Below are 14569 nucleotides of genomic sequence, written 5' to 3'. Positions count from 1 at the left end.
CTATGAAAAAATCTGTACGAGAATGACGACTGACCCTGCTATCCTGGAATACCCTAATGATAAGTGACGGATAGACAACTTTCATATCATCAAGGGACCTGAAGACAGTATTATATATTATAGGGACAGTCAGAAAAAAGGAAAATAGGTGTATATAAGGTCAGTGGAAAGGTGACTCGCCATGCCTGATAATGAGAAATGCTATGTTTTTTAGGAAAATAGGATAAACAGCCCCTCTGAGCTGTACCTGCACTGGACCCTGCCTGTATCAGGATACATTTTTAAGTTAACTATTTTATATGGCCCACAAATTATTTTCCAAGTGGCATTTAGCAGAAATAAAAAATGTCCCCACCACTGCTTTTAAAGTATTGTGTGTTTAGGAGTAATTTAATATATTATTTTCTATTTCTTTTCTACACATCCTTTGCTAATATTTGCCACCATAGTTTTGACCCTTCCATATGTATTTTTGCTGAAGGAAGCACAATCACATCTTCATTTTCAGCCCGGCTTGAGATCATGATTAGGGAATTCATTGATCACTGAGAACTAATTGCTTGGATCCATCTCACTCTCCAATCGTGTTCAGTTTAGCTAAGTAGCATTTATCAGGATGTAATTAGATGGCTGTATCGCTGGCCAGAGACAAAGCACACAATAAAGCAATACAAACTCATAATGATAACAGTTACGTGTCCAATACCCAGAGACTTGGATGCAAATGTTATATATAATTAGGAGCAAATTAGGAAACATATTTTCCTAGTCTGGTGAACTGAGCTAAGAATTTGCAGTTTTTTTGGCTGATTTTGATTTTTGCATTAATCAGAAACACAATTGTCCTGATTCATTGGAAGCTGTGTCGTAGAAATAGTTTTGCCTTAAAAAGTTATGTTCCTTCGTGAAGTATCTGAGTGGAATTTTTTTTGTTGAAAAACACCCCATAATTCACAATGCTAAAACAGTACCTGAAAAACCGTGTTTGTCCCAGACTAGGAAACCCAGACTTGCTTTCCACCAGACACAAACGTAGTCTACTACCCAAAATATAGCATTCAGATGGAAGTCTCCCAGATGGAGTGCTGAATGGGGACTAAGACATGGTGTGAGCCCAGGTGAAAATGAACTTTAATCCTCATGGGAATGCCCAGCTTTCAGTCATAGAGGTGTGGCGGTGTGGCTACAGTCACCGCTCCATACACCGTGAGTGGAGGCTGTAAGTACGCCCTTGCCAGGAGCGTATGCATAAATCATGGGGCCCCATAGCTGAAGTTCTAATTGGGCCCTTGTACAAAAAAATCATATTCAGCAGGATCACAGAAGAGCATATCTCATAATTCCACAGCTCTTCCAAAGTAATTTCCCTTCTATTGAAGTATCTTAGTGTTCCCACATTAAGATATCCCTTTCATGGCCTCCATAAAGCATGATGCCAACAAAAGTGCCTCCTGAACACAGTACGATACCCCCACAGTTAATTCCTACACGGTACTCTACACACGCACAGTATCATGACCCTACTGTACAACCTCCCCCAAGCAAAGTATGATACCCCACAGTGACCCCAACACAGTATAATGGACCTGACTCAGCCCCCCATACAATATGATAGCCCCAACACAACCCTTCACATTGTATAATGGCCCCCACTAGCCAACCAAACAGTATAATTGTCTCCACATAGCCCTCCAAACAGTGTAATGGTACCCACAAAACCATGCAAATAGTAAAATTGCCCTCACATAGCCCTGCAAACTGTAAAAGGGCCCCCACATAGCCCTGCAAACTATATAATGGCTCCCACATAGCCCTGCAAACTGTATAATGGCCCCCACATAGCCCTGCAAACTGTATAATGGCCCCCACATAGCCCTGCAAACTGCAAAATGGCCCCCCACATAGCCCTACAAACTGTATAATGGCCCCCACATAGCCCTGCAAACTGTATACCGGCCCCCACATAGCCCTGCAAACTGTATAATAGCCCCCACATAGCCCTGCAAACTGTATAATGGCCCCCACATAGCCCTGCAAACTGTATAATGGCCCCCCACATAGCCCTACAAACTGTATAATGGCCCCCACATAGCCCTGCAAACTGTATACCGGCCCCCACATAGCCCTGCAAACTGTATAATGGCCCCCACATAGCCCTGCAAACTGCATAATGACCCCCACATAGCCCTGCAAACTGTATAATGGCCCCCACATAGCCCTGCAAACTGCATAAAGGCCCCCACATAGCCCTGCAAACTGTATAATAGCCCCCACATAGCCCTGCAAACTGTATAATGGCCCCCACATAGCCCTGCAAACTGCATAATTGCCCCACATAGCCCTGCAAACTGTATAATGGCCCCCACATAGTCCTGCAAACTGCATAAAGGCCCCCACATAGCCCTGCAAACTGCATAATTGCCCCCCACATAGCCCTACAAACTGTATAATGGCCCCCACATAGCCCTGCAAACTGTATACCGGCCCCCACATAGCCCTGCAAACTGTATAATGGCCCCCACATAGCCCTGCAAACTGCATAATGACCCCCACATAGCCCTGCAAACTGTATAATGGCCCCCACATAGCCCTGCAAACTGCATAAAGGCCCCCACATAGCCCTGCAAACTGTATAATAGCCCCCACATAGCCCTGCAAACTGTATAATGGCCCCCACATAGCCCTGCAAACTGCATAATTGCCCCCCACATAGCCCTACAAACTGTATAATGGCCCCCACATAGCCCTGCAAACTGTATAATGGCCCCCACATAGCCCTGCAACTGTATAATGGCCTCCACATAGCCCTGCAAACTGCATAATGACCCCCACATAGCCCTGCAAACTGTATAATTGCCCCCACATAGCTCTGCAAACTGCATAATGACCCCCTCATAGCCCTGCAAACTGTATAATGGCCCCCACATAGCCTTGCAAACTGTATAATGGCCCCCACATAGCCCTGCAAACTGCATAATGGCCCCACATAGCCCTGCAAACTGTATAATGGCCCCCACATAGTCCTGCAAACTGTATAATGGCCCCCACATAGCCCTGCAAACTGCATAATGGCCCCACATAGCCCTGCAAACTGTATAATGGCCCCCACATAGCCCTGCAAACTGTATAATGGCCCCCACATAGCCTTGCAAACTGTATAATGGCCCCCACATAGCCCTGCAAACTGCATAATGGCCCCACATAGCCCTGCAAACTGTATAATGGCCCCCACATAGTCCTGCAAACTGCATAAAGGCCCCCACATAGCCCTGCAAACTGTATAATGACCCCTAGATAGCCCTGCAAACTGTATAATGGCCCCTACATAGCCCTGCAAACTGTACAATGGCCCCCACATAGCCCTGCAAACTGTATAATGGCCCCCACATAGCCCTGAAAACTGTATAATGGCCCCACATAGCCCTGCAAACTGTATAATGGCCCCCACATAGCCCTGCAAACTGCATAAAGGCCACCACATAGCCCTGCAAACTGTATAATGACTCCCACATAGCCCTGCAAACTGTATAATGGCCCACACATAGCCCTGCAAACTGTATAATGGCCCACACATAGCCCTGCAAACTGTATAATGGCCCCCACATAGCCCTGCAAACTGCATAAAGGCCCCCACATAGCCCTGCAAACTGTATAATGACTCCCACATAGCCCTGCAAACTGTATAATGGCCCACACATAGCCCTGCAAACTGTACAATGGCCCCCACATAGCCCTGCAAACTGTATAATGGCCCCCACATAGCCCTGCAAACTGTATAATGGCCCCACATAGCCCTGCAAACTGTATAATGGCCCCCACATAGTCCTGCAAACTGCATAAAGGCCCCCACATAGCCCTGCAAACTGTATAATGACTCCCACATAGCCCTGCAAACTGTATAATGGCCCACACATAGCCCTGCAAACTATATAATGGCCCCCACATAGCCCTGCAAACTGCATAAAGGCCCCCACATAGCCCTGCAAACTGTATAATGACTCCCACATAGCCCTGCAAACTGTATAATAATAATAATAATAATAATTTTATTTATATAGCGCCAACATATTCCGCAGCGCTTTACAACTTATAGAGGGGACTTATACAGACAACAGACATTACAGCATAACAGAAATCACAGTTCAAAACAGATACCAGGAGGAATGAGGGCCCTGCTGCTCGCAAGCTTACAATCTATGAGGAAAAGGGGAGACACAAGAGGTGGATGGTAACAATTGCTTTAGTTATTTGGACCAGCCATAGTGTAAGGCTCGGGTGTTCATGTAAAGCTGCATGAACCAGTTAACTGCCTAAGTATGTAACAGTACAGACACAGAGGCTATTAACTGCATAAAGTGTATGAGAACATGATGGAGGAACGTGATTATGTTGTTGTTTTTTATTAATAGGCCACACAGGGATAATTAGGTTAATGCGTTGAGGCGGTAGGCCAATCTGAACAAATGAGTTTTTAGTGCACGCTTAAAACTGTGGGGATTGGGGATTAATTGTATTAACCTAGGTAGTGCATTCCATAATGGCCCACACATAGCCCTGCAAACTGTATAATGGCCCCCACATAGCCCTACAAACTGTATGATGGCACCCACATAGCCCTGCAAACTGTATAATGGCCCCCACATAGCCCTGCAAACTGTAAAAGGGCCCCCAATGATTAATAAAAGAAAAACAAAAATGCTCACCTTTCCTTGTTCCCCTGGTGGTCTGATCTCTGCAGCATGTGGTCTGAAGCTCTGCACAGTGGGCGAGATGTAATGAAGTCATTGCGCATGCTGTGCTGAGACGTCAGATGCACATAACAGAATGATGGAGGGTGGAGCTGACGGCTCCCTGTTCCAACATTGCTTTCAACTGTATTGGCATTCTGGAGGCTGACACAGCTGGAAGTGTGATGCCGGGCGCCATAGTGTCTGCCCTTATTAGTGGTATGCCACTCACCCTGGCAATTTCACAGCCAGTTCTGCAGAGCATCTATGCAGAGCAGCTGTCAATCAATCACTGTGTACTGATCAGTGGCTGAAGCTGCTCCAGAACACCTCTATGATTGAAAGCAGGCGCCTCCCAGGAGGCAGAAAGTTAATTTTCTCTTAGTAACCGTGCCCTCAGTAAGGCAAGGGACATCTTTGAATCGCTGTCACCTTGCTGATTATGCCTACATCTGCACGTTAATAGTGTTTGGGAACACAACAGGTTCCCTTTAAGAGACAAATATAAGCTCAAATTCTGACTTGTTAGATCAGGAAAGTCTTTCTTACTGCATGCTTGATAAAGAACTTTCTGGTCCCACTGGATTGGATGGGATTAGTCCTGTACTTGGCTCTATATATGCGCCTCATTCATTCATGCTCATTCTAGTTTAAGAGTTAAAGGGTTCTTCTTATTATCTCCTTTCGGGAGTGCACGGCTTTTTTGCCTCCTGGCTTCATTTTAGCCCAAACTGTGAGCTCTCCCATGCTGAAATCAGAGGCAGATTGCCAGGGAGTGCAGGTGCTCTAGAGCTGGCTGGGCATTCTAGAGAACTGGCGCAGTATGAGAAAAGTCTGGGAGTGGAAGTAAAATACATTGATGTTGAGTCCAGGTTGTTTCACTCACAAAGGACTTTTAAAACCAGATAATTCATGGCCAATCCTCGGCTCTGGGAAATATTGGGATTAAGCCTTGGGTGGACTACCATGCAGCAACTATGTTGCTACAAGTTCCGTTTAGTCTATAACATCAGACAAGTGCTATCCGATTTTTTTTTTATCAGATCGCACTTGGACCAATGTTATTCTATGGGGCAGTGCTGATGACAGAACCTGTCAGTGAAAAAAAATCGCAGCTTGTTGCAATTTCAGTCTGAAATCGGAAGACACTCACCCATTCAAGTCGATGAGAGCATGAAAATGATCAGACTGCACTCGGATGATGTCTGAGTGCAGTCTGATTTCTGTGGACTCACACAATGGAGAAGATGGAGAAATGTTGTTCTCCATCTTCTCACCTGTGCTATGGTTCTCTCTTACTACAGAATCAGATCACACTAAGCTGACACTCGGATCAGAGTTTGATCGGAGTGTCATTACCATAATCGGTCTGATTCTCTCGGATAAGACAATATACGCTTGTGTGACACTTGCCTTATAGTCACATTCATCTGAATGGATCTTGCATGAATCCATGTGCTTGCCATTAACTCCCCAAATACATATAAGGAACTTAATGTCAGTAACAGAAATTCCTGTAACCTATCTGCAATTAAATATTTTTTAGAAAACTTTGCACAATAATAATAAAAGATAAAAAACGGAATGAGTGCCATGTAGTGATGAGCGAGCGTGCTCGGATATTGTGTTAGCATGCTCGGGTGTTATCCGAGAATCTTGGGCGTGCTCCAGTAATGTGATAGAATCCCCGCGGCGGCATTATTCCCCTCATTAGACAGCCGCAAGACATGCGGGGATTGCTCATCACTAATGCCATGCAAATCAGCTCGCGGAGTGAATGAGCTGAAGAATTTCCTCCCCCTACCGGTCGGAGATTGACAGGCTTCTATACAGAGATGGTTGTCAGTCACTGAGCAGTGGAAGGTCTGCAGTCGATCACTGAGTAGGGCTCGAAACGTGGGCTGCTCGTATAGCGGCTGTATCTGTAATATAATATTCATGTCTGGTGCCCATGCAGACAGAAAAGGGCCCCTGTGCATGAACACTATAGGGCCCCAATAGCTCATCATAATGCACAATCCCACCGGCTTTCGAGGTGGTAGTCGGCCCCCTTACCTCTAGCGCCCCTGTGTGGTTGCACACGTTACACCAATGGTATGTCCGCCCCGGTACCATGCTACCTACAGATAGGGGGGCATCATACCACTGGTGGGTACAGTAGGTCACAGGTACATGATACTGATGTGCCAATGTAAGACATTACCAATGTATTTTCCTAATAAATTCATATTGATCAGCTCTGATTAATAATCATAATATGGGGGATATTGTGTGGCAGCCCCTGGCATGCACACTGGCAATCAGTTCCAGGGCACACGCAGCATTCAGGGGTGTGAAGAGACATATTGGCCCACTCCTTGCTCCATGCCCCCTCTAATAAGACTGCAACTTGTCCCTGTGTGAAGAATGGGGGCGAGAGTCTCCCTCCTCTGCCTGTGCCGCCCCCAGATCCCTGTTGCATCCCCAGGAGGAGGAGGACGGGAGATTTCCCTGGCAGCCTGCTGCTTGCCGTGCTTTGCCACTTGTGAGTTGCTGCAGCAGCAGGTTCCTCTGCTCAGACTTGCAGAGGCGGAGGTGGAAGCGGAGGCGGCGCTGGGCTGCAGAGAAACGCTCGGGCTCGGAGCCACTCACCACTGCAATGGAGAGGGTAACTCTGTGCCAGTGACCTGCCCGCCGCTGCCACCGAGCCCGGGGACCGGCGCTACCTCACAGCTCCCGCTACTTCTGTGATTGACACCTGACAGCAGCAGGTAAAGTCTCTCCTTCCTTCTATCTCCTGGCTACAGTGGGCACTTTCTCCATACAATACTACTCGGTGTGGGACAGTGCTGCTCTGTCATCAGGAACTTTTACTCTGCCTCACCTGGTATACAATGTGACATTTCCATTCTGTACACTGCCCTACTTGTCAGTACAGCACCACCCCATGTGCCAACTCCAAAATGCCCAGGGACACCTGCAGCTCCAATGTATCCTGTGCCCAGAGTCACAAAGCTGCTTAGTCTTCATAGAGAATTCAGTGCATAGTCATTATGAGATCCATGACATAAACAATGTGCACACTCTGTGTATATATATATTATTCACGTATATATTTATGTACATATATCTATTATTCACATATATATTTATTTATGTACATATATATATATTCACTCAACCAGTTTAAATAACATACTGCATATGGTTATTTAGCATAATATTAATATACTCATGTGTAATTATACTGTGTATCACCATTATGGTGCCATTATTTACTGTTATGTAATCTGTACTGTATGGGGCTACACTGGAGATATGCTTCTACATATGGTAATATATATTATTCTATACATGATTACTATGTAGTGATAGTATACTATGGACAATGTATACTTCACTTTACATATCTGTATGCAGATGTACAATAGGAGTTCTGGTACTTTATAGCTCATATTTGTGGTAGCTATGTTATTCTATATAGTTGGGTATACTATCATACATTATATTACCCCTATCAAATACAATATATATATATATATATATATACACTCACTGGCCACTTTATTAGGTACACCTGTCCAACTTCTTGTTAACACTTAATTTCTAATCAGCCAATCACATGGCGGCAACTCAGTGCATTTAGGCATGTAGACATGGTCAAGACAATCTCCTGCAGTTCAAACCGAGCATCAGTATGGGGAAGAAAGGTGATTTGAGTGCCTTTGAACGTGGCATGGTTGTTGGTGCCAGAAGGGCTGGTCTGAGTATTTCAGAAACTGCTGATCTACTGGGATTTTCACGCACAACCATCTCTAGGGTTTACAGAGAATGGTCCGAAAAAGAAAAAAAATCCAGTGAGCGGCAGTTCTGTGGGCGGAAATGCCTTGTTGATGCCAGAGGTCAGAGGAGAATGGGCAGACTGGTTCGAGCTGATAGAAAGGCAACAGTGACTCAAATCGCCACCCGTTACAACCAAGGTAGGCCTAAGAGCATCTCTGAACGCACAGTGCGTCGAACTTTGAGGTAGATGGGCTACAGCAGCAGAAGACCACACCGGGTACCACTCCTTTCAGCTAAGAACAGGAAACTGAGGCTACAATTTGTACAAGCTCATCGAAATTGGACAGTAGAAGATTGGAAAAACGTTGCTTGGTCTGATGAGTCTCGATTTCTGCTGCGACATTCGGATGGTAGGGTCAGAATTTGGCGTAAACAACATGAAAGCATGGATCCATCCTGCCTTGTATGGAGCATCTTTGGGATGTGCAGCCGACAAATCTGCGGCAACTGTGTGATGCCATCATGTCAATATGGACCAAAATCTCTGAGGAATGCTTCCAGCACCTTGTTGAATCTATGCCACGAAGAATTGAGGCAGTTCTGAAGGCAAAAGGGGGTCCAACCCGTTACTAGCATGGTGTACCTAATAAAGTGGCCGGTGAGTGTATATATATACATGTTCTGGGGGATGTTCAGTGGGATTTGCTTCTGTCCTGGCAGAAACACTCTACAATGCCAATTGGCTTCAGAGAAAGTAAGTTATGTGTGGGCACCTGGTTTGCTCCTCACATGTGCTGTAACTTCCCCCCAGTCAGTGATCAGTCCCATCAGCATGGAGGAGGTAAGTGCACTATGGATGCCTGTGCTATAACGACACTAGGCTAACTTTATTATGGGACCACACTGGCCAATATTGGCATGGGGCACTGGTTGGCACAGTGTCCACGAGTCAGTGAGACAATGTTGCATTTCTCCAAAGAAGATAAAGTAGCAGCGACCACATTGGGGTCACTGCTAAGCGGAGAGTTTTCCTTTCTTTCTAGTTTCCGGACTTCTCGTCGGGAGGTTGCAGCTTTGTTCCCCATTTTACATTATTCTACCTGTGATCTTGGATCCTCCATGTCCTTGTGTTACATTTCTGGCTCTTGTTTGCTGCTGCCATTATATCTTATGTACAGTTCTGGATTCCTCGGGACCTAACATTTATGATCCCTTCCACTGCCCTGTGATCTCCAGTTCTGATCTCTGACTGTAGAGACTGGAAAAATAAAAGATCCCTGGGCCATTTGGATGGGCATTATTTTGGAAAAACTAGCACTATAATGTAATGTAAAGTAATAGGCGTTATTAATGGTCCCTGCTATAGGAAGATTAGGGGCAATTCTGTGTTGAAGCTGCTATTTGGCCTACACTTGGGCACAACATTTAGGATATAGATAATAAAGTGGCATCGCAGACAATGGAGCAGCATAATTTACATAATAGTATTTGCGATGAAGATGTGACCAGGGTGTACAGGGTTGGATTATGGAGGGACATACAAATAAAATGTTTTAAGCACATGATTCCATGATTGTGACTTACAAACTGCAGGATCCAGGATTAATGCTATATTAATATGGGGCTATATGCAGACAGTAGCATTGTCTGCTCCCAGTCCGGTCTATGTGATTACACTGATCACACTGACCTCCGGCAATCTAGTTATACTGGATATGTGCCACACTGCGTGTATGTGTCATGTACTATATGATCTAATGGCTGTGTGATTTTGTTGGGATAGGTACACCGTCTTCTACAACAGCTGAAAAACACCAGCAATAACTATGAAATTAAAACCCGGCTGGAAGAAAGTCATTTATTTTGTTTTATTAAAAAATATGCCAATTCCAACTGAGCCAGAGGGACCCATATTAAAAAAGAACATCGCAGAGAAGAATCTTCTCTTACACTACATATAGTTACTCTAATAACACAGTATTTAGGAGCCAGTAAATAACACAAATGTAATTGCTGCAAAATGGCATAAAATATTGTATTATTGTAATTACCCAAATTTCAGTATTGTACATGGAACCTCCTTGCAAAAAGACCACCTCAGTCTTAGGACTCAGGATTCATGGTTATACAGTGGGGAAAAAAAGTATTTGGTCAGCCACCAATTGTGCAAGTTCTCCCACTTATAAAGATGAGAGAGGCCTGTAACTGACATCATAGGTAGACCACAACTATGAGAGTCAGAATGAGAAAACAAATCCAGAAAATCACCTTGTCTGATTTGGCAAGATTTATTTTGCAAATTATGGTGGAAAATAAGTATTTGGTCATTAACAAAATTTCATCTCAATATTTTGTTATATATCCTTTGTTGGCACTGTCAGAGGTCAAACGTTTCCTGTAAGTCTTCACAAGGTTGGCACACACTGTTGTTGGTATGTTGGCCCATTCCTCCATGCAGATCTCCTCTAGAGCAGTGATGTTTTCTCATTTTGACTCTCATAGTTGTGGTCTACCTATGATGTCAATTACAGGCCTCTCTCATCTTTTTAAGTGGGAGGAAATTGCACAATTGGTGGCTGACCAAATACTTTTTTTCCCTACTGTACAAAATCGGTATAAACAGTAAGGCCCTAATTCATCACTTATAATTTGTTTGTGCTTTTTTTGTCTTGTTTTTATTTTTTTGTCACACAGAAACTTTTGTGTTCTATTTACATGTGCTGAGTTCAGGCTGTTAAATGAGCATCATCGACAATATATAAGTCGTTTGACGCTTGTTTCCCATCTTCATTACACCGGCTGAGGAACAATGATGGGCACAGAACGATCACTAGTAGATCAATCTGTTCCCAAACAATATCATGTTATCAGCAGCATATTTGCAGTTTCCACTGGGCAAAGTACTGCAGAGAATAAGGATTTTTGTTCCGGCATAAACAATCCAATCACTCAATGAAAAGGCAGCATTTTTCTCATTTAGTATAATGCACCCCATAGCACTCCACATAGTATAATGCACTCTCCGTAGTCCTCCATATACTATAGTACACCCCCTTTTGTCCTCTCAATATAGTTTAATGCATCCCATAGTCCTCCATATAGTGTAATGCACTCCCAATAGTCCTCCATATAGTATATTGCACTCCCCATAGTCCTCCATTAGTATAATGCACACCCCACAGTATTCCATATAATATAATGCGCCCCACAGTCTTCCATATAGTATAATGCACCACCATAGTCCTCGATAGAGTATAAGCAAAAGTGAACAATTTGTAAAAGTACATTAAAAATGCATGATGTTGGGTATATACTGTATGTACTAAAGTGAATAGGACTGTTAGTGGGGCCATGCACTACAAAATGCATAAATCATATAACGAAAAGTGCCCAAAAGCCAAATACTAGAAAAATGATAAAAACAATATCTTTATTATGTTATGTTAAAAATTTGACAAACAGCTGGACCAAAAAATGTGAAAGATGCAGCAACTCCAGTAATTGGTATATTAATAAATAGTAATAGGTAACTCAAAAAATATGCATAGGTCGAAAAGTTAAATGAACATTCATAATATGGAGGGATCAATCCTTTAAGTTCCATAGAAAGTAGTACTATAATAAGCCTCCACACTATACACTACAGTATAATGCAGCCCCCATACAATATAATTCAGCCTCATATAGTATACTGCAGCCCCATTTAGTAAAATGCAATCCCATACAGTATAATGCAGCCCCCATTCAGTATAAAGCAGCCCCCATAAAGTATAATGCAGCCCAATATAGTAAAAAAAACCAGCCCCCATTTAGTAAAATGCAACCCCATACAGTATAATGCTTTCAACTGTATCAGCAGAGCTAGTGCTGGCTTCGGGCCTCCCAGCCTCAGGGGCCCCATAGCTTCAATTGACTGGGGACCCTTGGGGGCTTGGGGCCCTAGGAAAATGCCTAGTTTGCCTGCCCCTAATGCTTGTCCTGCAAACAGCTTGTAAGTTGCTGGTTTTTACAAGCCCTTGTAAATCTCTCGCTCTCTTTCTCTTTTTACTATTGATGCTGCCTATGCAGCATCAATAGTAGCAAGATATAATGTGAAAAATAATTTAAAAAAAAAAAAAAATCGCAATATTCTCACCTACCGGCGTCCCATGCAGCGTTACCGATGCTCCCTGCAGCTAGCGTTCCTAGACATTGCAAAATCTCGCGAGAAGTCGCAGCGAAAACGCATACACAACAGGTGCACATAGCCTCGACGGGTCCGTCAGAAAGACGGGCCCAGTGCACCCGTGACATACGTTTTGACACTATTTTATTAACGTCTGTTGCTACTTCTCGGCGACGCAGCAGGACGGGAGAGTCCCGACGGAAATGTGAAAGAAACCTAACATAGGAAACTCCATTTATCCTTGTAGGTTATTAATAACTGCTGTAAGAAAAAAGTATTTCACATGCATTGCATATGAAGTTTTTTTAAACACTCTTGTGTGAAGTTAGCCTTAAACTCAGACCAACTAACCGAAGACTCATTAAATGTATAAAACTGTCCCATACTTTATGATAAATTTGGAAAATCTTGCTAGCTATGTTAGGCTTATTCCATACCGATGTTTTTACCAAAATTTTGGTGCCTTTTACTCCACACTCATTTTTCTAACACTATCTTGCAAAAAATGTCTAAAACACATAAATATTGCATGAGGCATGTAGTCTTTTGGAACAATTTGTGTCAACATGTTGGTGTATTAAATTTGGGGAATCTCTCCCAATGTCATTAAGCCCACAAGTATAAAATTTAAGATGTTTGTCACAAAGATAAGCTATCATTTTATTTTCCAAGGTAACTCCTTCATGAGTGAACAAGCATGTGTACCTGTCGTTAAAGATAACTGTAGATGTAGTGCAGCCAGAAATGTTTTTTTTGCAAATGGAAAGGACATGTTCTGTCTCTATGCCTCCTAAGTGGGCGCACTCTGTCTCATCACTTTGGATTTCCTCTCCTCTCTTCACTGAAACAATGAAAGATAAACTGCAGCTTCATATCCCTCCTCCCTCTCCTCCTGTTTCTATTGTGGTTAGTGAGGTGTTTCGTAAACATTACCAGAGATGGTAGAGACCCTATACTATCCAAAGCGGACTTAAATCTGCTTAGCTGCAAGAAGAGAACCATAAAATAAAAGTATATACAAATCTTTATTTATATTTTACATATAAAACCACAAGACCAAACAGTATCACAAGAATAGAGTGTCCGGGAGGATGAGGGGGTCACACCTATGCATAATATATCACTGTTGCATTAATTGTCCATATAAACCTCTCTTCAGCCCTATATGGTGGTATAATATGGTGCTATAGTATAATCCCAGATTATCAATACTGTCTCTCACTGTAGATAAATACAGGTAAAGGTAAATCATACTGAATCCCCCCTGTCTACAGATAAGGAAATCCCGTGTGGCTTCTGTAAGGGTTGTTTGAACCATATCAAGGCCACTACGTTTACTAATCATGATGGCACTGGGATTTGTGACATTCGTAAATATCTGAATTGTACCTCAAAGGGTGTCATTTATCAGGCACAGTGTACCTGCGGAAAAATTTACATTGGTCTAACTACTAGGGAATTTAGAATAAGAACCCGTGAGCATGTCAGAGATATAGAAAAAGCTAATAAGACTACTGAAGACATCAATGCCTTAAAATCTCTACCAAGGCATTTTAAAAAAATATCATGGTTGCCTGAGTAGGGATTTAACGATTAGGGGTATAGACCAGGTGGATTTAGGGACCAGGGGCGGTGACCTGGGTCGGGCTCTGGCACAATTAGAAAGCAAATGAGCCCTCAAGGTCTAAATGAAAGTTTGGGATTTTCAGCATTTCTTTAAGACTGTTTCAATAGTAGGGGCATTCTTTTAACTGTGAGGAGACTCACTTTTAATTTTATTAGCAATGTTCTTTAGTTGTTTTATTTTATATATGTTATTAATATTTTTATTCTGTTTATTAGATGGCTTCTAGTGGGGTTGTGTGGATGGTACTATTGGCCATCTGCGTTTTCTCCTGGTATTCCTCTACTTATT

General features: G+C 43.2%; 1 protein-coding gene across 1 annotated transcript in view; it reads left to right on the top strand.

The window, feature by feature from the left end:
- Positions 1 to 7167: 7167 nt before the first annotated feature.
- The window catches only part of ANKRD34B (ankyrin repeat domain 34B), a 57381-nt gene continuing 49979 nt past the window's right edge, over positions 7168 to 14569 (top strand). The window contains exon 1 of the mRNA XM_077288347.1: positions 7168 to 7477. The gene's annotated coding sequence lies outside the window, so the exon portion shown is untranslated. The remainder of the gene's footprint in view (positions 7478 to 14569) is intronic.

Source organism: Ranitomeya variabilis, chromosome 1 (genome assembly GCF_051348905.1).
Source record: "Ranitomeya variabilis isolate aRanVar5 chromosome 1, aRanVar5.hap1, whole genome shotgun sequence".
Classification (NCBI taxonomy): domain Eukaryota; kingdom Metazoa; phylum Chordata; class Amphibia; order Anura; family Dendrobatidae; genus Ranitomeya; species Ranitomeya variabilis.
The sequence above is the reverse complement of the archived record's forward strand: the minus strand, read 5'-3'. Positions and strand labels throughout refer to the sequence as shown.